This window comes from Alexandromys fortis, unplaced genomic scaffold (genome assembly GCF_014885135.2).
Source record: "Alexandromys fortis isolate MF-2015 unplaced genomic scaffold, M_Fortis_MF-2015_v1.1 scaffold_108, whole genome shotgun sequence".
Lineage (NCBI taxonomy): Eukaryota > Metazoa > Chordata > Mammalia > Rodentia > Cricetidae > Alexandromys > Alexandromys fortis.
Genome location: NW_026067994.1, coordinates 2,862,231 through 2,889,827, shown reverse-complemented (window position 1 = coordinate 2,889,827; position 27,597 = coordinate 2,862,231). Strand labels below are relative to the sequence as shown.

Below are 27,597 nucleotides of genomic sequence, written 5' to 3'. Positions count from 1 at the left end.
TCTATCTCGCGGAGGAAACAGTTAGGTATCATAAATGTCAGGATGAGCGATGCCAAGGAGGGCCCGGTGCACACTTTGGTGAATGCAGGACAGTTTGGCAAGCACACACCCAGCTCTGCTGCACCTGTGAGCTGGTGACTGAGGAGAGCTCGGTGCAGCGGGCTGTGGAGGTAGCAGAGCAAGCCTAGAGACCCAAGGTCTAAAGCCTAGAAGAGATTTTCGCATCTCTCGGGGGTGGCAACAAAAGAAACAGAGGTAACTGAGCGAGCAGCTGTTTGAGGTTGCCTTTGGCAGTTCTGTCTATTGGATACACTGCAAACGCCGACTAATTAGATAATAAAGCCAGAACACGTGGAAAGTAAACGTGCTGTATAAATATAAGCTACTACCGCCTTCGGATGTGACATCCTCTTATTCAAATGCATCCGTTTTTTATGTCTTGACTTTACTTTTTAAAGGAATTCAAGATGGTTTTCAAAAATACACAATACAGTGTGTGTGTGTGTGTGTGTGTGTGTGTGTGTGTGTGTGTGTATGCGTGCGTGTGTGTAAGCTTGCCTAAACAAAGCAGGAAATGATGAAGCCATAAAGAAAAAGATTGGCAGATTTTATTACAGACAAATCAAAACTGTTGTATGACAAATGGTATTATAAAGTAGACTAAGAGGAAGGAGACAGCCTGGAACAAATGGATGCATTGCTTACAAGAAAGGGTTAATATCCATAACACAAACAGCATTTGCACAAATCAATTTTAAAAGCAATAAACAACTCAGTAGAAAAATGGATGAAGAGCCCAGACAAACAATTCACACAAGACATACAAACATCTAATAAACCTATGAAATAGGAAAAATATGTGGAAAAACTTCCCTTGGTAACTCGAATATGCAAATAAAAGTAGGTTCAACATATCACAGTGGCAGAAATGTAAAGTGTCGGGAGTGTCTGCTGTGCCGGATGGGGGGCCCTCCACACCACGTTGTACTGGAGAGATCGTTAATTGGCATCTTCCTTTTGGGGGACAATTAAACATTTAGAGACAACAGGCCCCATGACCAAGCAGTGCCACTGTCATATTCCACTTTATAGAAATTACCCTATTAAACATGCAAGCATCTGTGTTTGTGAGGTGATTCTGAGAAACATTCTTTGAAAGAATAAACTATTATAAACCTATAGGGATCACAAAGCTAAATCAATTTTAACATGGTCCTATCGTTTGAAAGATTTATTTGTTTGTTTGTTTCAATTTTAGGTGTGTGTGAGTTCACCTGCATATATGCATGTATACCACATTTGTGCCTGATGAATCCAGAGGCCAGAAGAGGGAAATGGATTCCTCTGGAACTGAGGTTGATGATGGTAAGCTGCCACATCGGTACTGGAAACCAAGTCCAGACCCTCTTCAAAAATATTAAATATTATTAATGACTATGTTATATATATATACATATATATACAGAAAATTTTGGAAGAATAATTATCAAATTGTATTTGTGAATGGGGGCTGTCATGTTAGAAATTGTAGTAAATATTTGCTAAAGTACATTAGCTATAGTAGACAGTGGAGGAACTGGTGTAGAAAGTGGGTGTGGTGATGTTGACAGACATCTAAAATTGTGGAGTAGCTCTAGAACATGGTGATAGTCAGAAGAGTGCAAACATTTTGAGGTGAATGTCAGAGATACCTCTTGCTATTGAAGTGGGGGGATGAGGCTGAGGCGAGGGCTCAAGAATGACTGGTGTTGAAGAGAAAGCCTCCATCTTTTTAGGTATACATAAATAATTATACTGTGTTGGAGGAAGAGGAATGGTAACAGTTACTCTGATAAACTCTCAGAAAGAAAAAGGAGGAACATGTTGGAAACTGGCAGAAAGGCAATGCTGGGCATAGAGAGGGGAAGAACTTGGGTGAATTTGGTTCACTGTCTAGTACTTTGTAGGATTTGTCAAAGATGTAATAAGACATTTAGAGGAGATTTCTAAACAATAGTATGGGTCCTCGTCACTAATAATTAAATGTGATTAGAGGAAAATAAACTAAAGATGGGATCAGAAAACAAAAGCAGCAGGAATGAAGTATTTGTATATTTCCCAACCAGTCCATATTACAAAGCATGAGAAAGAGTTGGGAAGGGAAGATGATGTGAGTGACCGGTGAGTGGAGGTTCCTGTGAGTCTGAACGCCAGAGCAGCCAGCTGTGCAGGGAACTGAAGCTGGAACAGAAGAGGATATAGCAAGGGGATTGTGTCAGAGGTCTTGGGCTTCACACGATGCTGTGATAAAACTTCTCAGTTACGAACATGAACCGCCTGACCTTCAAATGGGGAAAGATAGCCTGGAAGGTGTCTCAGAGGTCAGTCTGAATGCGTGAGATGGAGAATGGAGAACGTTACAGGAATTTATGCGGGGGAATGAATGGCAAGACCCAGCTTGAAGAAGGTCACTTGGGATGCAGTTTCTGTGAATAGACTTGAGCGGTGACATGGTGTGGTAAGGTGAAGTTAGGCTAGTAGGCCATCCCAAAACGAAAGGGTGGGACTTGTGAACTGAACGGGGCTGTGGTCCACCAGGTCGGGAGCACAGGGCATCAGACCACCTGGGCATCTAGCAGAGATGAGGTAGAAAATGCAGAACACAGTGTGGGGATCTTGGTGGGGCACTGGGCAGATGTTGCTTCCGGGTGGCTTCACTATATGGGACGCAGACACATTCCAGGAGGCTGACACGGAGAGGACCATGAGCTGGGGCCTGGGTAGGCATTAGGGTTAGTAAGTATGAAGGTGAATCAGGGGTCACTAACAGTTCTGTGAGACTGAGGATGAGATTATAGCCATGGGGAGAATTTCGGGGTGATCTACATCTGAGGTAGAGATGAAAGACACTCTGCCTGTTTGGTTCCCTACAGGTTTAGAGTGGGTTAGGCCAATCAGAATGTTCATGTCCTGTGAATGGGGCTGGCATAGATTAAGGGCCAGCCCAGCAGTTTGGAATCCCCTCCATTCTATAGGAACCTCTCCTAGCATTAGCATCTGCCTGTTGGTTTCAACCCAGCCATCTGCCTCAGCTCCAAGTGCTTCCCCTTTGAAGTTCTTGGAAAATTCCCCCACTGTGACTAGTCAAACATGATCTGTGTGCTTCCTCCCTTCCTCCACTCATAATATTTATACTCATTTGTCTTATTGAAATCCATCGCCCCTGTTCTATTGAGGCGGTTTGACTGGCAGGCCTTATTCTCCTGCAGCTGAAACCCATCTATTCTCTAGACAATGAGGTACAAGCGTTCTGTCTCCTATTGTGCTCAGTGGCCTTCTGCACGCCCGTCTTCAATCTTAAAAGGCATGTCTCAGAAGCCCCCATCTAAAATGAGGTCCTGGAACACGGGCAATTGAACCAGAAATTCTGCATTTAACAAGTTCTGACCAAACGAAGGAAACATCCTGGAGATTCTTTTCCCCGGATGCTTGTCCAGGGAGGCTACCTTGATTTTCATGGTGCAATAAGTACTCTGAAAGGATGGAAGGAGCTGTTCACTCTAGTGTTCTAAGACTTGAACTTCAACCAACACTAGAGAGGTGCACTCACTCTCCTTAGAGTGTGCCCATATTTATTTTTGTCATGAGGAAAGGGAGGCTCAGAAACATGCAGTAGTAATATGGGACTGCTCTTGAGAGCCCTTTGGAAGGTTTGGCAGGGAAATGAAGCCCCTTGGGGTTTTTCAGAAGAGGAATGGCTCTTTCCTCTATGAAAAGTTGACCTTTCCAGAGATGGAAAGGGACGGACAGTGGTTTCAAGTAAGGCTGCCCTAAAGAAGACTAGTGTTCCATCTCTCCTTTTAGCTCATGTATTCAAGGCTGCATTGTTGTTGACTGAGTGGAGCCATCTCTGGAGTTCATGGTTCCTGAGGGCGATAGTTTCATAGGATTTTTGGAGTGTCCGCGGCAAGTGCTCCGCCTGCCCCTGCTAGAGAGTGAGCCTCAGAGCGGTGCTTAGGAGGAAACAGCCCAGGCTCCATAAACCACTTTCTAAACCAGGCTGAGGCTGATGACTTAATGGGTTTGGGGCACATTTGAACAGAAGGTCCCCTGGTGTTTTGCTGCCAACACCTAAAAACTCAGCTGTGTTTCAGGTCCTGCCCTGGAGACGAGGCTTCCCCATCTGGTGACCCTCTTTGGCTATAGAGCTGCGGCCAAAACTAGTCCATTTGGCCAGATTGTGAATAAAATCATCCTCTGAAATATTTTATAATCTAGATCTGCATACTACAGACAAGTCAAGCTTGTGATGACCTCTTTTGGCTCCATGCTGCCGAGTACAATACCCATGACCCCTCGGGGACACTAATCTTTTAGTTTGTCTAACTTCTAAATAACATCATCCACATTTTGAAGTACCTCTATTCAAATAAAGCTCTAGAATTTTTTTTTAAGAAAAAAAAAGAAAGAAAGAAAGCACTTTCCATGGTACCACTGAACTGGCAAAAATGTTTTCAGAAGTCTATTTTCATTTCAAAAAACTACCCAGATCTGAACCCGGCTTCTTCAGATTATAAGCACTATGAGTTGGATGAGTTCACTAATATCTATGAACTTGCATTTTCTTCTCTTTAAATATACCTCTCCTTACCTGTGGCTTCCCCAGGTAAGGAGAGAACCCAGAATGGGGAGAAAGGGGAGGGAGAGAAAGGGGAGAGACAGAGGAAAGTGGGAGAGAGAGGGAGGAAGGGAAAAAGGGAGGGAGGGAGGGAAGGAGGGAGGGAGGGAGGGAGGGAGGGAGGGAGGGAGAGAGGGAGGGAGGGAGGGAGAGAGGGAACATTTAACCTATGCTTTAAATTACAGGAAGACCACTCTTGAGTTATGTGCTGGTCAGAGGAAATAAACTCACCGCCTGATGCCCCTCTTCCCTTCTTATTTCCAGTTATCCAAACATCCTGCTTTCTCAGGGTACACCTCCCTTTTCCCCGACGTAAGTCCCTGCACACACTGATTCTAATCACAGCTTTCAAAATTTAGCTATCTGACCTTGTAGCGTCAGCCCAGGTCTGATTAGTAGCTGATGTACAGCAATGGTGCTTTCTGGTCCGCCATGGCTCTCTCTCATCTCCTCTGAGTGTCTCCCACGCTTGCTCACCCCATTCTGCCCTGGGTCTTCCCCTGTTTATGTCTGGAATAGAAATGAAAGCTCTTTACAATATTAACCCATCAAAACTTCCACTTATTTGAGCTGGTAACTATTTGATAGGAATGATTGTTCTAGAAAATTCATCTATAGGAGCCAGTTTATAGATCCAGGATTACATAGGCTTTTATCCACCCCAAAAGATAAAACACAGTCGAGTCATTTGCTTCTCACCAACCGTTCCAGTTAATGGTAATTCTCAGAGAGTGTGGAGGCCTGCGAGGCAGTCAATATTTACATTAAATTCACAGAGATAATTGACAATTCTAGCAGTTAAATCACAGGCAATCTACACACAGAAAACAGAAGGAATTAACAGGTAAGACTTCGGAACAAAAGCCTTGGACTTACTGATTGGGCTGCTTTGATGGAATTCGACTGAGCACTCGGCTTGACTGTCACACGCTTGAAGAGTGACTGTCACGAGTACGCAGATGGAAGCTCGCTCACCACCCTGATGGGCCTGTGTCGTTTTGACAGAGTCATAAGCATCATTCCTTCCCTGTGTGCTTCTGTTGTGCTTACGGTGAATGCAAGTGGTGGGTGGGGAAAGGTTCCCTTTAGATGGAGCTCCAGAGATACTCCTCTTCTTTCCCCCTTTTCGTCGATGATGATTGAAAGACAGTCACGTTATATGAACTCAAACACATTAGAAAAAATGCAGACAGAGCCTTGGGCTAGCCTGCGGCAGTGCTGTCCCAAAGCTTACTCCGTTTTGAGAGTGTGTGAAAAGTCAGAGACTTGGTAAGGTAACCCGATCTATTTGTGATGTCTCAGCAGTCTAGGAAACATCAGGGGACATTGAAACACCACTAAGAAGATTAACAGAAAATTTACCAGCCAATTAAATGAATTCCCAATGTATTTTATGGAAACCTATCTCTGAACTCGGGATAATGAACTGCAGTCACCCCACTGATGGCTGTTCAGGAGCCAGAAAAGATTAGCCGAGATGAGGACAGATCACAGAGAATGTGTCCTTCTGTCTTATGAGTTTTCTGCCTGAGAAAATAATAGCCAGCCATGCATCTCCAACTCCGGGAGCATTAGGCTGAGTGTTCTCGCCTGGGTTCCGATTAGAGATGGTTCATGGATTGTCCCCTCCTAGAAGATAGACTTGCGCTGTCCCCAGTCAGGCTCTCTGCCGGAGAAGGGCGGTGTTGGAAATGCCTGAGCAGCTGTCCCTGTGTTCCTGCTGTCACCAAGTACAAATGCATCTGGTGGGGAAGGCTCCACAGCGAACCAGCAGCAAATGCCAGCTCCATTAGTGTGGCAGGTGAGCAATCTATTAGGAAATCGAAGCCTCCCCCCCCCCGCCCCTTTATAGGAAAACAAGTGAGCTGTGCTTCCAAGGAAGGGACTGGGCTTTGGGGTGGCAGAACTGTGATTTGGAATCCTGATAGTGATGATGCAACTGGGGGGGGGGTCATGAGCATCTGCTTTGGAAGTGTTGGGCTTCCTTACACAAAAGTGAGAAGTAATTACTAACTGATAGCAATCGGGGTGACGGAAGGAGGCCAAAGGTCCCACACCCTTAGTACAGCTGACTTCTCTAGAAGTCCCCAGGCAGCACCCGTTAGCAGCTAAGGACCAGACCTAAAAACCCCCACAGCATGGTTCCAGTTTCCCTCAGCAGGATGCTCATCACTGCCAGCCACTTCACTCAGGTTCCTACCTTCTGGAAAAGTCTTGCCTCTCAAGTTATTTCCAAGCTTCTCAAAGTCCTTCCCTCTCTGCACCTTACTCTTTTTTCTCTTCCCAGGAGGCCTTGAGGATCGAGTCCAACCTTGGAGAGGCTTCGTTCTACCCCAAGTTCTTCTTTTATTACTGCCTTCTTGCAAGGTGAGAGAGGACAACGTCTCAGAATGAAAGATTCTCCTCCATGCCCTCTCGCAGCAGAGGCCCTAATTCATTTTTCATGGCCCCTTGCAGTGACAAAAGCCGCTGCTTTCTCTCTTGTAAGCGTGCTCCATGCAATAAGTCAAAGCTGATGTGCATTTTCCCCCTGGGTGCCGGAGCGCACTTTGATTTAATTTGCCCTGTTGTTTGGCATGGAGCCTTTGCCAGCGAGTTTCTTCACAGACCTGGGGAAGCGGGCCCTGACAGCGATGGGGTGCAGTGACAGATGGGGTTCAGTGGGTAGTGTTTAAATAATTTGCTGTGATGATAAAGGAAATGCTGCCGAGTGACAGATGCTCTGCAGACAGCAGTCAGACAGACACACGCACCCTGTTTGGGAGAGCTGGGGCCACATGACAACATGCTCCCACAGAGATAGAGCCACTCTTCTTGAGGTAGAATTGGCAGGGGCACGGGAGAGCTACAGAGGGCCTCAGAGATTGCTGGGGCTGATGGGCCAGGCTCAGCTATTCCTGCACAGTGAAAAGCATCCATGAGATGTTGAGATGACGTGCGCATGCTCTATTTATGCCACTTTTACAATCTCCACCTCAGGACAGGCCCCACCTTCCTTATAGGCCTAGATGAGTGTAATCAACACATCCTGAGGGAGTCACGTCATGAGGGAGTCAGGCTGGACCAACTACGAGGTGATACAGCCAGGGTGTTCTGTTTGGACTTTGTGCATCCCCTGTCCAAACAAGCCTCTCTTGTTTATAAAGTATGGAACCCCAACCTCCTATTTTTTTAGAGTAACAGAAACTGATGTGACATAGTTATATAGGTGGAAAATAACCGGTCTGGGAAGAATGTATTAGTTATTATTTATGGCTATGGCACAATACCTAACGAAAAGAGGAAGGAGAGGCACATTTCGGCTTCTGGTTTAAGGAGATGCACCCATGATGACAATGAAGGACTGACGACAGAAGTATGTAGGAGGCGGCTGGTAAAACCCTCAAAGACACCTCCACAGACAGGTTTCCTCAGCGGTTCCAAATGCAGTGGAGAAGAATAACCGCCGTGTCAGTATATGAATACATCATAGATGCCCAGTTCAACAGGTGATTCGTTTCTTTGTGCTCCTGGGATGAAGATGGCCTCTGTCTCTTGCCATGCTTCTCTTCACGTTGCCCCTGTGCTCCTCAGAGGGGGAGAGCCAAGCTCTGGATCATTTCCTACTTCTGATGCTGCTGCAATCATAATTACAGGGAAGGTGTCAGGGATCCAGCTTCCCAAGCCGAGGGCCAGCTGAGTGGGAGGGTCACAGCGAGATCTGAGGATGCGACCAGCTGGAGCCACGGGGCATGGCAGGAGGAGGACATCCTATAAGCAGCTGGAGAGCTCACATTGACACACACAGACGTATGAGAATCTACCTTTGCTCTTGAGAAGATGTGGACAGATAGCTATAATGCAGGGACGGCAGAGGGAAAGCTCATTGTGCTAATCCGTCTGCTTTCCGTTGATCAGTAGGCATCAGTTTAGCAGATCTGAGGGTGCGCTGCATTTCTGAGAGAAAGAGAAAGAAAGAAAGAGAGAAGAGCCTGGCTTGCTTGCTGCAGAGGGAAGGCCGGAGGAGCTCAGCAGAGAAGGACCGGTCGGCAGCAATGGAGAAGGGAAGGGCTTGGCTTGGAGGTCAGCACCCAGTGAGAAGGCATGGCTGGACAGGAAGCGGAGCGAAGGGGGCTCAACTGTTTCCTAGCCAAGTCCGGGCAGCTGAAGCGTGAAGGTGACTCAGGTGGGATGGCAGGAAGAGGAGCCACACTGGAGCCCGGTCTGTTTGCCCGCTTACCTGTTGCGAATTGAACAGCTGTGGCTCTCACCACCCCCTTCCCCGACTGGGCAGTATACTTTCTTCTGAAAGGTGAACCGAGATTTGCCTCTTGGCATTTTCTGGATTTTGTTTTACAGCTAATCAAACAGACATTAACCACCTGGGAACCTAGAAGCTGAGTTCCCTGAGCAGGCGAGTGACACCGTGACCTTTCGAGGGCACAGATGGAACACTGTCAGAGCCACTTCAGCAAGAAACATCTAAAGGACTTAATCAGAGTCTTAACAAAATTAAAACAAAACAAAACAAAACAAAAAAAAAAAACAAAGGCAGTCTGAGACTGAGCAACAAGCTATCATGTGAGAAAGAAAACTGAAAATCTAAAGAGATAAAGCTCAGAAGTATAAAGAGGGAATAGAAAAGATCAGAGTTAGGGACGACGAGACAAAACCATGCCTGCCACTACCACCACCTGGTTTTTCAATGAGTATCAGAAACCCCATCTCAGCCTATGATTCCAGAAGAGGTTAAAGGTTAGGCCATTGGTTCTCAACTATTTTCCTCTAGGGAGCATTTGTCACTGTCTTGAGATGTTCTTAGTCAGGAAGTGAGTGTTAATAACATCTGTTGAGTTGACACAAGGGTCCTGGGAAACATCCTACAATATATAGATAGACCCCAGTTCACAGAGTCCACAGTGCTTACAGAACTCAATCAATACACCCAGATACTAGCCCAACAGAAGCTCCACCAGACTCAGGACAAAGAATCCTCTAGTCTCCACTGAGCCATGGCCTTGCCAATTTCTTTGTGGGTTAGAGGAGATAAAGAGGCTTCCCAACACACAACATGAGAATTAGACATGGAGGAGGTGTTAGAAATGGAGAAATATATAAAGAGGTCAAAGAAACTGAGGACAGAGTGGTCAGAGGAAAGATGGCAGTAGAAAAAGCTGCCGGTAGAGCAACAGGAAGGAGTGTCTCAAATGACAAAAGGAGGTGTGTCTGCAGTAGATGTGTAGACTATAAGGAAACAAGACTGGTGTTCGAAGGAAGACTGTACAGTGAAAAGAAACATGATAATTGTAGTCAAGGAAGGGAAAGAAACAACAGAAATAAACACCTAAGTGAGGAGGAAAAGAGGAAAGGATGTCACAGAAACCAGGTGACACAGAGCCGAGAGAACGCAGACATCAGCAGAGCCACCTCAGGTCTTTTGGGTAAATAGCCAGACAGACAGGAAGTCCATGCACCATGAGACAGTTCTGGTTTTTGTTATGATGAGGAACTCTATATTGCTCTGCCTATAGTGATTTTCACCCCACCCACAGGCACTTTCTTCCCTTCCTCTCCATCCTTCCCAACATGGACCTTTCCATTCTGTCAGGTAAGCAATTAGATCTCATGGTGGGTTTAATTTTCATTTCCCTAGTGATTAACAATGATGGGATTTTTCTCTTTTCCATGTATCTGGTGGCTGTTGCCATGCTTTCTGTGGAGAGATGTTAGGTAGGCTCTTGGTACAATTTTCAATGCTTTTTTTTTTAAAAAAAATCTTTCTTTCTTTCTTTCTTTCTTTCTTTCTTTCTTTCTTTCTTTTTTTTTTCTATTGAACTCCCTGAGCAAACGTCTCACATATCTGTTAGTTATTATTCCAATGTCAAGCACATGATTCATGAAGATCTCCTTCCAGTCCGTAGCTTGTCTCTGCACACTGCTAATGATTGGCATTGGTGTGGATAAGCTTTTTAGTTTGATATAACGCCATCTCTCTGCTTTTGCTTTTGTCTCCTACACGTCTGTGGTCACATGAAAAACCCATCGCCTAGAACATTACTGTGTAATTTCCCTCATGCTTTTCTTCTGATAGTTCAAAGTTTTCTGGTCTTTCACTGAAGGCTTTAATCCACTCCGAGTTGACTTTAGTGTCCAATATGAGATAAGGCTACTCCTTTGCACATGGAAATCCACTTTCCCAAGCACCATCCACTAAAGAGACTATTCTTCTTCACAGGGAGATGGAGTGGGGACAGACAAAGAAAACTCAGGATAATTGAAAAGGCCACCAGGGAAACATTTTATATTTACTTAAAAGTCTGCACACTGTAAGTGAAGTTATACCACTTAGGGTGATAATGAATTCCTCCAAATACCTAGAATACCTAGAGAAACACCTGCACCAGGCGTGGATAGTGTCTGTTCAGTTGTCAAAGAGGGGAGTTCAAGAGACCTTCAGACAATTATAGGCTATTGCTGTTGCTCTTGGTTGCCTCCCAGAACTTTAATGTAAAACTATATTACTGAAGACACCACACACTCCAGACATAGAACTTTGAGGACTCAAGCTGGAAATGCTCCTTAAGCCTCCTCCCCGAGGGCCAATTTTTATGGTATCTGAAGTCCTATGAGATTGCCAAGGGGGCAAATCAATTAGCAGTTCCACATGGCTGTAGGACAATGACCATCAAGAAATACCCAAGGGTGCAGTAGTGGCATTTATATCATGAGGTAACTAGAAGCCATCTAATTGGACTTCAGGCTCTCTCAACAGGAGAGAATTCATGTCTGGTCCTGTAAACCTACCCAACTACCCCATTTTAGTCAAAATCACAGACTTTAGAGGAGATTATTTTACTGCTACTTTTTCCATTGTCCTTACCTCTGTTTCTTTTCCTGTTATGATTAAATACTCTGAAAATATCAGCTTCTGAAAGTCTTGATTTTAGCTTAGAGTCCTATGTTAAAGCTCATCATGGCAGTGTAGTTACTGTCCTAAGAGCTTGAGACAACTGGGCACACTCTCTGCAGTCAAGGAGCGTGGATGAGTTAGAGAAGCGGTTCAGCATGGAAGAGCTTGTACTGACCTTGCAGAGGACTCCAGATCAATTCCCAACACTCACATCACCCTGTATATACTGCTGAAAATACATGCAACTAAAAATAAATGTTAATAAAAGAAATACTGGGAGGCAAATGTTACTGATCAACTTGCCTTTTCCGTTTGATACAGTTTTGCTTTTCTACCTATGAAATGGCACCGCCCACAGTGGGCAGGGTTTCTTTCCCACCATAATCAATGCAATGAAGATAATCCACCAGAGGTCCATCTCCTAGGTGATTCCGAATTCTGTCAAGTTGAAAATTAACCCTTACTACTACAATGTCTTTTCCAAAGTTAAACATACCTAACATGATTTGTTTTGTTCTTAGACTTCTCATTCTATTCTATTTGTTGATGTGTATACTTTTAAAAAATATTATGCTAATTCAATTGCTTTTGTATAGCTGGGGATCAGGGTGTAGGATTCCTTGCAACTTGCTGCTCTATTTCATGGTTGACATGGATATTTGCCTATTTTCTGTTGTGATTCATTGTGAATTTCTATAGTCTTAGATCTATAAAACCACATTTGAATAGAAAAATTTAAATATTATTTTTTCTCTGATTCACAGACATGGTATCTTTCCATATATTAGTACCTTCTTGGGTGTCTTTTATTGATGTGTAGAACTTTTAAAATACAGGCCTTTTTATTTCCTTGTCAACTTTATTCTTAAGAATTTCATTCTTCCTGGCTATCATAAATGGATTTAATCTCTTGATTCATGGCTTCCATAGCCAGTTGTTATTTATTTTGTGTGCTTTTTTGTGTTGTGCAACTATAATATATTCACTTATTCGGATAGTTATTCCTGGAATCTGTAGGTTGTCTATAGATATGATGAGAACATACATCACCAAATCATGACAATTTAATTTTTTTGTTTCCTATTTGGTGACCTTTTCTCTTCCCCTGTATAACTGCTGTGGCAAGAATGCCTAATACCATGTCAAATAAGAATGGCGCACAGGGTATCTCACTCTTTTCCAGATCTCAGCAGAAAGACTTGCAAGTTTTGACCATTGATAGTCATGTTATCTGTGACTTTCTCATCTATGGTCTCAATTACGATGCTCTATATCTTTCCTCTGCCTAAGTTTTCATAAAACAATTATTTTCATTGTATGAAAATTCTCACTTTCAGGAGTATTTTCATACAATGATGTCAAATTCTATCAAATATTCTTTTCTCATTTGGTGGGCAGTCATCTCAGCGTTATACAACATAGCCACATTGCGGATAAACCCTTGTTCATGACCAGATGAGGGAGTAAAGAAATTGTGGTGTGAAATATTATTCAGTCTTAAAAATGAATGAAATTCTGTTCTTTGTGGCAGAGGGAACTGCAGAAGAATCTGCTAAGCCTCGCAAGCCAGACAGAGAAGAACAAATACTACATGGCCTCTCTTACGTGTGTGATCCAGAACAAATGAATTCACAGAGGCAGAGGAGAGAATGGCGGTTAAAGAGGTTGGAAAGAGGAGGAGTGAGGGGATGCTTGTGAAAAGAGGGGAGGAATATGTTAAATGCTTTTCTTAATTTTGAGTTCTATTGCACAGCATGATGAATACAGTTAATAATAGAGTATTGTAAATTTCAAAATTCCTAAGAGTAAATTTCAAACACTCTCATAACCAAAGTGTTAAGTATATAAAGTGATGGATATGCTAACTAGCTTGATTTAATTATTCCACATTGTATTCATAAATCACAACATCACTTTGTATCCCATAAACTCATACAATTACAAATTGTCAGTTTACAATAGTTAAAAAAAAAAAAAAAAAAAGCTGGCAAGCCAGAGGTGCAGGGAGGTGGAAAAGATGCTCCCTGAGGAAGAGGTGGTGCTGATGAGACTGTCATTCTGGTTGGGGCTGAGCTGAGCACACAGTCTGTCATAGTGGCTGGGAGCTGGTAGAACCTGGCTGCCATCCTGTGTTAGGGGGCTCCAATATGGAAGAAGATGGTGGACAGGAGGCAGGAGTCTGGAAGGCAAAGGACTCTGTGCCCAATGCAGGGGAGTATCTTCCAGCTTCTCCTTAGCCTAAGTTTACAGCTAAGCTTTCAAAGAAGCAATAACGTCTTCGGATTCTGCATTTGAACAAGTTTTGAGGATGTTAACTAACTCAGCTTCTACCCTCCCGTGTCTGATTATTGCACTAGGTCTTCAGCAAACAGAAAGGCAAGTCTTCATCTCCAGGTCTCCCTGTGTGCCAGGTGAGCTGTGTTGAGGGATCCTCATCTGAGTCTTAACACCACAAAGCTAACCCCTTGGTAACAGCCAGTCTCTCGGATGAGAAGTTCAGGTTTATTGAGTCATGAGACTAAGACACGTGACTAAGCCAGGACTGAATAGTTGGCTGACTGTAATATATCCACGTCATCTGACAACTTCTCATGTGTGAAAACAGTTCCTTAGGAGAAGCAGAGGAAGGGGTAATCATGTAGACACAGAAACCAGATGACCACAGGATCCTGAGCAAGTCTTTTCACTTTTGCCAGATTCCAGTTATATTATTTGCAAATGCAATAAAAGACAAAAAAGAAAAAGAAAGAAAAATTTGTGCTTGATTATCTTAATTCCACAGATATGTGGAATTAACAAAGTATAAATTAAATGGTGTGTGTGAGTGTGTATGAGCGCACACGCGTGTGTGTGTGTACACCTTAGATGGGTTGGGAATTTATTTGCTTTTCATTCAACTTTGTTCTCTTTTTGTACATAGCCTCCCGTTTTAATAAACGCTCTATGGTGGAAACAAACATTGTGCTGCAGCCAGCCAGGCGTTGCCTCAGCCCTGGTTTCGCCACATGTCCTGGCCTGATGGTTTAATAAGCATGACTTCATTCCTCTTATTGACAGACTGAGAAGGATGTTATATTCACCGCACAAGAGCATCAGGAGCATCAGAGGCAGCTCATGGGAAACACACACAGGAGATTCAACAGCCCCAGGTAAACGAGAGTCATTATCATCAGCAGATAGAGTCGGCTGCTAGGCCCTGGGGATGTGTCCCAGGAAGAGAGTTTTGCTCCTGGGCATGGCTGTGAAAACATATTATATCGAAATCCTCTGGATAGCAGAAATAAGACAGAGCCATCTTCCACAGAATGAATATATCCCCCCAATCTACCAGAGTCCTGCAAGACATCATTGTGGTCAGTATTCCGAGAGGAAAGACCTTGTCAAACTAATTGGAGGAAGCTTTGGGTTCATTAGATGAAGTGCTGGACTACACTGAATCCTGAATACATTATATGCACTATAGACAGACAACCAAACAACATGTTTTCCTAAACATATTGACAAGCCTGCATCTTTCTCCCTACAAAAATGTCTTTTCTCCTTCTCAAAATAATCAGCACTTCACTGAAAACAACCTTGGAAATGGCAGTATATATAGTAGACATTTATCTTCTTTATCTACCCATCTGTCAGGGATGAAAACAATCAATTATCCATATGAGCAAGGCCTCCTTTCCCATAGGTAATCTCTAAGAACCGTCCCAAAGCTACAGTAGCTTTGCTGCTTGAGTTTTAAGCAAAATCTCCAGCCCCAGAAAATGGGGTTGACTGCCTGTACCAAACACGGGTTCCAGAGAAACCAAAAGAACACAATCTGACCCTTACTTGGCTCCATGACCCGGGCATGAAATCATACCAATTGCTAAGTTTGCCCCAGAGTCAGGCTGTGGAATCCCACCAACTCCTGAGCAGAGAATCCCATCAATCCTTGAGGTCCCTGAGCTCAAAATGCCACCAATCCATGAGCCTGCCCTAGAATCACACCACCAAAATCCTAGGCACCCTTCACAAGCTGCCAGGAGGTAAGTTAAAAATCAATTCTTTTCTAGGATGTCACCTGGGGCATTATAATCTACCATCATCTGCTTGGGCCCTCGTCTAGTCACAGACTCTTGGAGAAGCTTGTTGGTGAGAATCATGTAATTATCATGGAAAGCATGGTTGTAAGATTGGGGTTGGATACCCATCTGGTTTTCATGGAACAAGGCCTTATACATGATAGCTGAGTACCCTGCTTTAACATCACACACTCAGTCCTGACCGCATGGGCAGCCTGTCACTGAGGAGGGAGAAGGGGGAAACAGAGAGACTAGAGAGAAAAAGAATAGAAAACTAGCTGAGGCTGATACGGTTAGCTAGTGTAATAGAAAATAGTGGGGGAATCATTTGGTTTGGGCCTCATAGCTAGGAGCTGTTTCCTCTTTGCTTGGTTTATCCCAAAATGGTATTGTACCCTTTTGGCTCCTTTAAGATCGTCTGAGTATAGAGTTATAACTATCAAACCCAGTGTTGCAGATTTTTCAGATTCGCAACCTTACTCAATATGTTTATAGATCTTGAAGCAAGATTTATACCTTAGCAAATGTTTTAGAGAGTTAGAACAAAACCAAAAGCATATGAGATGACCAGCAATAGTGCAATAGTCCTATTGGGAATAGTCTGCCCATTTATTTTCTTTCACTCACGCTTTTTTTATTTAGTTTGGCTCACCTGCCATGGGACAGAGATTTTGGAGGAAACCTTTTCTGTAAGCATGCTTGAGTCTACAGGAGCAAGAGAAAAAGCCATACCCCAGCTCTATAACCAGCTTTTAATTGAAGTGAGACAGGATAAAACAAAAGTCTAATGCCACACATACCTAAAAGACACCTGGATTCCATAGTCTTTCAGGGTGGCTTGGGCCTGGTAGATTTTTGTGATCTGATTCTGGGGCAAGCTCAGATATTGGTGGCATTTCTAACTCAGGGACCTCAGGGATTGGTGGAATTCTGCAGCCCGTCTCTGGAGCAAGGTCAGGGGTTGGTGTGATTTCAGGCCCTGGTCCTGAGGTCAAGAAAGTCAGAAAGTTTTTTCTTGGCCCTTCATAACCGCAGTGATGGGACTTGGCGAGAGTTCTTCACCGGGTACCACCCTTATCTTTGGAAATAGGAATGCCAGGGCACAAGTCCCAGAACACCTAGTTAGAGTGGTATATTTGTGTGACACAGAGGATAGAGGCGTTGTGAATGTTTGGACATAGGGGCTCGGTGATAGTACTAAGGGTTATAGTATTATTGCAGTCTATGGAACTCAGGGTGCCCACAAAGTGTGTTCCTGAGAATCTAAAGCAGTCTGTGATGCCAAACAGAGAGATGTAGGAAAGATAAGGGATGGATATGATATTTGGTTCAGAGGAATGGACATGTGGCAAGGTGAGAGAATCTACTGAGACAATGGGTGAGGCCACAAATGGTGGTCATGAGTTTGACCCAGGAGGGACACACAACCAGCATTCTTTAAAGTGGTCAGGCAAAGTGCTATTCAGTAGCTGATACACAGAGGCTAAGGTCTAAAACAAGAGCTGATGTGACATGAAGGTGGGAACAATATCACACAAAAGGGATGATATCAGGGATATAAGGACCTTTGAGGCACTTTGAACCACTTCTTCTATTGTGTATATGTCTAGGGATTGAACAAGTGAGATGTGTACCCTCTGTGTTTTAAGCATGCCTAATGGATTGCTATGATAAACGCTATAGTAAAATTTACCAATGAGCTCTCTCTCTTATTTGGGATTCCATGGGTCCTTAACAAGAATAAAAAAAAAATCATCCATTCTACAAAGGTAGAGCACTTTCCTGAATAGACTTTGTGTCTCCTATCCACTAAGGGCAGCCTACATCTGGCCAACATCGACAGTCATCTCTAGTTTGTTTGTAGAGAAAGAAAGAATTAAGGACAGGTGTTTTAGAAGTTGATTTAGGTGTTACAAGGATAAGCATCTTCTTTGGGCTACCTGTCAGTGAGCGGTCTCCAGATGCAAGCATGTGAGTGGTCTGGTTGAACCATTCATTACTCATAGGTTTAACAATAGCATAAAGGGGATGGAAATCGGAAACATTACATCGCTCTCAGTAACCTTCTTAGCCCTTCAGAGCTTTCATTCACACAACACGTTCTTAGACCCTCAGAATGTACTTAAGCTTTCACATCCCCAGACTCTTCCTTAGACCTTCAGGTCTTACATTATCCTCCGTGCTTGCCTAGGCTTTCACAGTCTCAGATCTTTGGAACACTTTCCTGGACTCTTGTTGCCGCTGGACTGAATTTTCACCAACAGCCTCTCCTGGGCTCTATTTAAGGATTTCAGTCCTGCCGCACAATGCCAAGTCTCAGTTGTTTCCTATGACCCCCTTCGTGTCCTTTTAAAACTGATACCACCTAAGTGACTCTAATATTACACAGCTCAGCTACCAGCATGAGGTACATGGAGGCACAGCTTTAATACCCTTAGTAAACAAGCATTGTTTTTAAAATACTATCATAAACCCTGTTTTTTTTTTATGATTTTTGTTTTCAAGAACGGATTATACAAAAGTAGAGAAAGCAGACATAGATGCTGAGCCCCAGTGAGGAGAGATGAATAAGGGAGTCTTGGCAAATGGAATTGGCCTTTGATAGCCTGATATTGAGCAGTTTCCTTGGCCCTTTTTACCCTACAGTCAAGGCTTGGTCAGAGTGTGGTCCCGGCCATCACTGTCCAGTTCTGGTCCCACACAGTAGTCCCATCAGACAGGCTTGGTCTGAGTGTGGCTCTGTCCTTCATTGTCTAGTTCTGGTCCCACACAGTGGTCCCATCAGACAGGCTTGGTCTGAGTGTGACCCTGCCCTTCATTGCCCAGTTCAGTTTTCCTATCCCTGTTATCACCAGAGAAGAGTGGTTTGGTTCCCATGAGTTGAATACTCAAGGCGCAACTAGCAATCAATCCTCCTCATCTGAAGTGTGCTCTGTCCTGTGGGGTTCACCTTGTACAGAGATGTTTATTGGTTAATCCCATAGTTCTTAAAATCTGAAGAAACTCAAGGAACTCTCTTAAGTTTTTGAAAAATGTTTTACTCAAAGTCACCTCAGCCACGTATTTTTCTGACCATCATTTCTTGTTTATAATTCCTCAGGGCACATGTTCTCTTCTGGCTTCCTTATAGGCAGGCCATCATTGTGGTAGACTTAAGCTTTCCTCTCTTCTGCCTCACCCATCACAGTTCCACTCTTTTCCCACATTTTCCCTTTTCTAGAACTCTGCACTTTCTGGAGACTAGATGCATGGCCACCTCGGATGTCGGGCTTGACAAACAAGATTTCTGCATCCAACCCTGATTTTGGCTAGCTCTTTTGCCTGTAGGCTAAGTCATCAAGTTAAATATTTGCTTCACTATGTCTGTCATTTGTCATAAAGAACTGAGAAGGAAGGAATAGGGGAAGCTCATAGGATCAAGGGCTGATTTTTAAATAAATTTCCAATTGTTCTTATTTCAGGAAACATATGTTAAAATAAAGATAAACAAAAAGAAGTCAGTGACTGACTCCAGTAGGCATGCCAGGGTCAAAGGAGAGTAAAGGGGGAGAACAGGGTGGCTGAGGGCTTCCACGTGTGGAAGTGGAGCTCCAAGGAGAACTCTGCATTCTAGATAGTCCATCAAGAAGACATCAGCCTCCTGATTCACAATGCGCATTGTTGTGGGATATTTGTCCACGTGAGAAGGTGTATTGCTGTGATTGGTATAATAAAAATCTGAGCCATCATTAGCTAGGCAGGCAGTATAGGCAGGACTTGGGGGAAGAGACAGAGAAAGTAGGGGGAGACAATCAAGCTGAAAGAGAGACACATCTAGTCAGACAAGCAGAATGTGACAGAGGTAAAAGTCATATGGGAGAATGAAGATTAATAAAAATATGGGACTTCCTATCTAAAAAAATGGGTTAATTTAAGTTCTAAGAACCATTTAATAACAAGTTTAAACTGTAAACTGAGATTTAACAATAAGTCTCTGTGTTTTTATTTGGGAGCTGGTTGGTGGAGCAGAGAAAGACTCATTTGCAAGTGTCTCTACACTGGTCAAAGTCAGGTCAGGCAAAACATTGTGTCTTGCACAATGCATGCTTTCAGCCTGAAATATCCTCTCACAGGTGGGAACAGAGGTACCAGAAAGTCAACTCACCCTGACCAAACTTCTAATCCTTGAGATTATTGGTTTTGAGGGGCAGCAAAGTCCAAGAAGATGTGTAAGTAGGTAGCCTGGAACTCCACTGGACACTTCTGTGTGTACTATGGAATCATTCAAAGCTCAAGCATGGTTGATTCTACTTGAGTTTTGCAATGACTCTGTGAGGCAGACAGTGCAGACTTTTGACCTTATTTCACACCCAAGGAAACTGAGACTTCGAAAGAAGGGATCTACTTACAAAGCCAACCACGCCTTGCTCTGCTCTTTGTCTTAAGTATGGCCATCAGCACACAAGGAAGTTCCAGCCCATGACTAGAAAGACTAGGTGGTCTGTAGTGAAGGAAAGCATCTCATGTCACTTCCTGAAAAGGCAGAAGGGTCACTCAGGCAGCCTCCCATCAACAGTAACTGAATGGGCCAATGTACATCTCACTTACAAACACCGGAAAGAGCGTCCTTCCTAGTATGGAATTACTAGGACCTAAACAGAAGGAAATACAAGCAACAGCTTGCCCCAGACCTGTGGGCACTTGCTGGGCCAGACACTTTTCATCTTGTTTGTCAAGCCCAAAGGCCAAGAGAAGAGGAATCAAAGCATATGACGGCAGTGAAGTGGGAAGTCTAATGGAAAGCCTCTCATAGTGACTGAAGAGCCCGGGATGCCGCAGCCCTGGATGAGAGGATGCTCCAAGATGAACATCCCTTTCAAGAAATTGTCTTCTAGTTTGGATGACCTGGGCTGTAAAGGAAAGAAGAAGGCATAATTTAGTTTGAAGTGGTTCTCAATAGCAACCCTCCCAGGCAACCTGCAGAAACAAATACAATCCCATCGAAAGGAAGGCTATTACTTTCATCAGAGGGATCAAATTTATTTTTCTTAATACAATGATCTTCAAAAAGGAAAAAAATAGCTCTGTGAAAATCATGATACCGATAGCAAGAAAAGTAAGCTCTACATGTCCGCTAAAGGAAGGGTAAGACAATAGAATCAGCTATCACTGTTTTAAGAAAAAATGAAAGTCTTAATGGGAAAACTGCAAAGACAAGTATGTTGGCAGAAACACTGAAAATAGAGTGCCTAGAACTGACTACATACGTGTTACTATGTTTTAAACTTATTGTTATTGCATGTAAGTGTATGGTCATGCACGTGCCATGGTTCACAGGCAGAACTCAGAGGAGAGCATAGTGGAATCACTTTTCTCCTTCTCCCTTCAATTTACATGGGGCCGGGCGGTGGTGGCGCACGCCTTTAATCCCAGCACTCGGGAGGCAGAGGCAGGCGGATCTCTGGGAGTTCGAGGCCAGCCTGGTCTACAGGAGCTAGTTCCGGGACAGGCACCAAAGCTACAGAGAAACCCTGTCTCGAAAAACCAAAAAAAAAAAAAAAATTTACATGGGTTTGACATCATTAACTACGGTTATTAGTTTGTATGCAAGAGCTAACCCACACAGCTGTCTCCTTAGCCCCAGTAAACGTTAAATAAAAGTAAATACATATAATATGTTCAAATACAATATTAGACATGGGCATGATTTATATAAATATGCATCACATTGATGTAAATTAATGTATATTTAAAATACACACCAATGGAGAGACTTAAGGGAAGATAACACAACTCTAGACAGATCAGTTAGTTGAGAGACAAGTAAGACAAATATATCAGGCAAAATAAAGCAACAAAGAGATAGAGGACACAGATAGATAAGGGTAAGAAGTACGGAACTGGTATGTCTATTCCGTACTTAGTAAGCAGCCCTAAAGGAGAGCAGAAAGGAAGAAGGATCAGGAGACAATATTCTAAGAGATCAAAGCTCAGAATTTCCCAGATGCAATAAAAGAAATCAATCTATGGATTTAAGAACACTAACAAATTTCAAACAAAATGAAAAAGCAAAGGTATGTATAACTAGGCATAGCAAAGTACACACACACACAAACACCCCCACACCACACGTATATAGCACACATAATTCAAAAAGCCAAACCCAGAGGAAAATGTGTGTGTGTGTGTGTGTGTGTGTGTGTGTGTGTATGGAACTAACTTTAATAAAAACTAACTTCAAATTGACAGCTGCCTCATGAACAACAGAAAGACCAGTCATACTAATAGTATAAATAGTATAATGAGAGTATGAATAGTATAAAGAATAGTCATAATAATACTAAGCTAGAAGAGAACTTAAAACTGAGTATTCCATACTCAGGAAAAGGGTCTTTCAGAATCAAGGCAAAATATGGCATTTTCATTAAGTAACTATAGCGAAAAGATGCTACCAGCAGAGGACCAGCCGAGGAGTGCCTTGCAGAAGAAATTTTGGGAGAGAAAAAAAATAATATCAAATGAAAACTCTAAGGAGGTTCAGGAGGAAATGAAGACCCAGGAATGGGATGAATATGCACAAAATGATGCCTGGACAGGTGTTGCTAGCACTAACAATGACCTTGACATGGAGACTGGGTAGAGTAAAATTCTCGGGACACCAGTCTGTCTGACCCTGTCTGCAGCCTCCCTGTGCATCAACTCATGGCTGCACGTCACTTTCAGAAGCAAGTACTGACTTGGCGCTGCAGGTTCTCTCTTACATCATGGCTCTGTTTGGTTTCAGGAACCACTTGGAACGTTCACAAGAAGGGAGAGAACCGAAGGAAACAACCAGGAAGGTATAAAAAGGGAAACTAGCTCTCCCAAACATGACACCTGCCTCTGATCCCTTTGAATAATACAACCAAGGAAGAGCCTGTTGCCCTAGAGCCAAGAAAAAGTCAGGAGAGTTTCTTTTATGTGAATGGCCAACCCAGCAGGACCCCCTTCATCAGCTGGCAGAAGGGTACACATACACACATACATACACACATTCATTAACATACAAACACAGTCATATCTGATAGAACCAACACATTCACTTATGCATACTTGAAATACACACTCATACAGCACACACCCATTCCCTCACACACAACACATACACTTGCTTTTGTACATTTACATACCTTTACATATGACATTCTTACCCACATAGCTCTCATACACTTCCACAATTCGCACAGATAGTTTTCTAGCCTTGAGCCCAGCGCTGGCCACAAAATTTGAATGAAACAAGAGGTTCCTTCATGAAGCCCATTGGGAACATAGAACTGTTCCAACAGGCCTGTGGAAAAAGCATGGAGAAAATCCAAATATGTCCAGTATGTCCTGAGAGGTGCAGGCACATGCATGTGTGCACATACACACACGTGCGCACGCGCACACACACACACACACACATATGCACGCACACAGAGCTACACACTGATAGACAAAGAATATGCAGAAATTTCCAACACAGAGGTCAAAAGACAGAGCCCCAGACAGCTGCTGTACCGAGGGGGAAGCTGCTCTACCTTTGGGGAAGGTTGGGGAAATCTCCTGTCTGATCCTGGAATCGCATGACATTCTCCTGGGGAAGGAGGAGCCTGTCCATCACCCTCTCCTATGCATAGCCATCAGCTGAAGGCTGCTGTCCTCCCGGATGGAGTGATTGACAGAGCTACAAAGAGAAAGCCTGCATAGCAACAGTCATGCTGGAAGTCTCCATGCTAGTGGCTGCCAACGCCCCTCCTGGCATCTCTGCTGCACCAAATTTACTGTATTTAACTCAAATTGCTTGATTTGAACCTGAAACCTGATGGAGTACTGAAGGCCACCTGCTTGACAGGCTGGCCATTTGAGGCGTAAGGGCATCTACAGACCTGGACTTTGAGGTCTTTTTGCACAATTAAAGAAAGAGCAGCCTTTTGAAGAAAAAGCAGCCAGACTTGTGATTTTCGTGGCAGTTGAGGAGAGAACTGGGATCCTTGGCTAGAATAGGGGCAGACGGGCCTACCCTCCCTGTTGAAAGCAAGAGAAGCGGTGTCCCTGCCCAGGCGGCCTCCCGCTGCTCACATGAAAGGCCATTTTAAATAACAGTCATGTATTAAAGCAAGGGGAAAGAAAGGGAAAAAAAAAAATAAAAACCTCAAGGGCTATAGCACTGCCACAGTTTTAAATTATAGTGTAGGAGGATAAAAATAAAAGAGAGAGAGAGGAAGACAGAGCAAGGGGAAAAAATTGCCATTGTTTTATGAAGCAGATGGGAAAGTTCAGGGGATCAGAAAAAGACTATTATTATCTCAACTCTACAGTGACAAGCCAGCACAAGGATGCACCGTTTTCTCCCATCTCTCCCTGAGAATGGGACACTAGCAGAATTTATTTTGAATGCAGCTTAAGGGCAGGGGTTCTGGGCGACCAGGGGAGGATGGAAGGTCCAGCGGCATGTGTATTTTAAGAGCACCTTCCTTCCCGGCATTTCTCCATCCCCCCCCCCCCACCATGTTTAGACGCTTTGGGCTGTGACCACCGAGTGCCATGTTTTGCCTTCTCTAGGATATGGACAGAGAGGGAGGGTGGTTGGAGAATTCCAAGGTTTAAGCACTGGAAGTAACTGTTTCTAGGGGACAAATGTTTCTAAATTCAAGGATAAGGGGACAGAGGTGCTAACAATGAATGAGGTAGTGGATGTCTGCTGAATTTTCACATCCAATAATTTGAAGGATGAGATATTAGAGGAAGAGAGACGGAGGGTCAGTAACGTGGCTCAGCAGGTGCAGGTGCTTTCAGCCAAGCCCGATGACCATATGTGTGATCCCTGGAACACAAATGACAGAAAGGGAGAGCAGACCAAGAGCAAATTGTTTCCTGACCCAGGCCTAAGCATCATGGAACTCAGGTGCCTGCACATATTCACGTGGTAAATAAATAAGAAGAGAAGGAGGGAGCAAACAGGAGAGATCCAGAAGGAAAGAGATCAGGAACGTGCAGCAGCAGAACTCGTAAATCTGTAATTAAAAGGCGATTGTTGCTAAATTCAGGACACCCCAGAGCACTTTTCTCCTCTGCAACATTCCTTCTGCACTTCCTTCCCCTTCAAGCAGGAAACTTGAAGCTGCCCATCATTATGTAATTTTTTAGGATTCATTTACTCCTGCAATAAACGTTTATTTCAGGAGAGAAACTTCCACTGAAGACTGGAAAGCCCTTATCTACTGAGGACTAAGTGCTCTGTGGTGCGCATTTCCCTTCACTGACTTCTGACCGACTCCTTTTAAGAAAATCATTCCCATTTCAGAGATGAGAAGAGCAAGACCAAGGTTGCTTCTAGGCTTCACAAAGATTCTCAGAGCAGCTAAGTGGCAGTCTTGGCCCTGGAATTCAAATCGGCACAGCCTGCCTTCCATCTGTGTGCTGGACTGACATGTGTCCATGTGAAATTCCTAGAGAGCTAAGGAGAAAGATATGGGCTATGAAACCTGCAAATACGTCCTAGGGAAGTGTCTCAAAAAAAAAAAAAAAAAAAAAAGACCATTCAAATGCATCTGATGGGGTGGGGAATGGGAATAGCCTGAGGTCTGGGAAGATGGTATGTTGGTCTGATCGAGATGTCTCCATGAGTCTCAGGTATTTGAATACTTGGTCCCCATGGGTGGCTATTTACTTCCTTTTATGAGTTGTTTTGGTCATGGCTTTTTAATCACAGCAACAGAGAAGTAACAAATATAGATGGAGCAGCAACTCAGCAGAGGAAAGAAGATGGGGGGGGTCATGAATGTGTGGAACCTGCCTGGAGCCTTTAATACAGCAGAGGCAGAGAATGAATGAAGTTTGAGGCTAGCTAGGGCAGCAGGGTGTATGAAGGAACTCATGCATGCCCTACAAGAGTGTAGGCTTGGTCCCTAAGACCTGTTGGGAACTGAAGCGATCATGGATGCAAATGGTATGAGGAAAAACAAAGCACAAAGTGACGAATCCCAGCATCCTGGAGCATCGCTGCTCATGTTCAGGGTAGATCTTTAATACATGAATCTTTGACCTCTGTGTCATCTAGACCCAGCTCATTTTGGCCTTCTCTCACCCGACTCCCTCTACCCGCAAAGTGTACATTTCAGAGTTACAAAATTCTCTTAATATCACCCAAAGCGAAACAGTCAGAAACCACAAATACAAAGTTGTGTATCAGCAGCAGGGCATGGGGTGCAAGACTCCAATTCAGAGGATGGGCGTTCCCTTCTATCTCCACCAAGGTTCGGCCTTGCAACCTGGGAGCAGTGTAAGCTATTGCTTTCCTGTGTCTCTTGAACATCAGGAGGTGAATTCCCTTGGCTATCACAATGAGCTCTTGTGAACCTCCACTGCAAACAGCTAAAGGCTGCATATAGGCTGGACTTTCCCTGTGGGTCTTCACTCCAATGCACACATAAACACATGCATACATTTCTGGGGCTGGAAAAGTCCTGGCAGGGTTGGAGGTTCATCTGAGACCATCTGGCTGATTTAGCACTTCAGCGCTAAGAAAACAAAGTTGGTGTCTTTAAGGGACCTTGGGAAGGGCACAGTCACATTCCCTCACAATGGCTAACTATCTGTAGGTGGCGGTGCACCTGGAACACTGAGATCCCACTTGTTTCACTTCTGCTTGTTTGCCTCATTCCTCTCCAACCTGTGGTAAATTTTACATTAAATCCTTTTAGGTCAGAGAGTTGTGGGGGACTGGTCCCAGGGAGGATTTGGGAAGAAAGGGTCCAGTGAGCCCCAGAGTTCTGCCTATGTAATGCCTTTACTGCTTTGGCTCCCTGGGGTGTTCCTGTCACTCCACAGAGCACTAAGGAGACTTGGCTGTGAAACTGACAAAATTTTACAAATTCTAAGACAGAAGAGATAAAGGAGTTGGTGAGGGAGCTAGTGTCCTGCTGCGCACAGGCGGTGAGTTGGTACTGGCAGGTGAATGCCCATGGGTGGCCAGCGACAGCAAGCAGCATTTGTTCTTTGGACAGAGTCCTTATGCCACTTGAGCCCTGCAGGAGGCCTGGAGGACATCCCACGGAAGCTCCTCCAGCTGTTTCTGCCCCCAGTCTGCCTGGGACCCACAGCATCCTGCTCCCCTTGCCGCCGTGTTATTGACGTGTCTAAAAGGGTCCTGTGCGTAGAATGCTCCGCCTAATTTTTCTGATGCTGACAACCCTGTGCTCTCCTGGGCAGACTCTCTCTTTTGCAAGCTCCCCCCCCCCGCACCCCTCCCCACACTGCACCACTATTCAGCCATTCCGCTTCTCTGCACTTGAATGTCTGCTTGCCTTCCCCCTCTTGTACAAGTACCTCCCACTGGCCCAGAGTGCTCTGCTCTGGTATTCCTGTCTGCTCTGCAGTCTTTGGAGCATGTTTCCTCTCCTCTGGAATAGCTCCTGGAGGTCGCCACAGACTGCAGCCTCCCGGCTCTAGAGTTTCTCAGTAAATATCACACCCATACTCCTGAACACCTCTGTCCCCTGTCAGCTCTGGGAGGGGCCATGAGTTTTTTTTTTTTCCTAATCCAGCAGCCATTGCTTCAGTGCACTTAATATTCACGACAGATAGAACATTTCACGGCGAATTGGATGCACATTCAACTGGAAATGAAAATTTTATGACTGTTCTCACTCGGAGCCACAGATTACACCAGCTGAGAAAACACGGGCACCAGCGTACAACCTGTGAACTGTAAAGTATATTAATAATGAAACCACAGCCTGGGAAATGAAGCCTTTATTCTGTTTATATTCTGCTCCATTAATAGAAGGCACTTCAGCTAGCTCCGCCCCATTAGCCAGCAATCTGTGCGGTGAGCAAGCTTGGCTAGAAGACCAGGGCTGGGGCTACTGGAGGCAACCCCTCAACCAATGACATGGTGGTTGCAGAACTCCAGTTAGGCACCAGCTTTCTCCAAGTGGCAGTCGGGGATCTGTGCGCCCAGTGTACCTGTGACTTTCATGCACATATATAGG

The 27,597-nt window shown here is 44.2% G+C and overlaps 1 protein-coding gene across 3 annotated transcripts in view; it reads right to left on the bottom strand.

The window, feature by feature from the left end:
- Nucleotides 1-27,597, bottom strand: part of Ntm (neurotrimin) — a 982,155-nt gene that overhangs the window by 56,862 nt on the left and 897,696 nt on the right. The window lies entirely within an intron of this gene.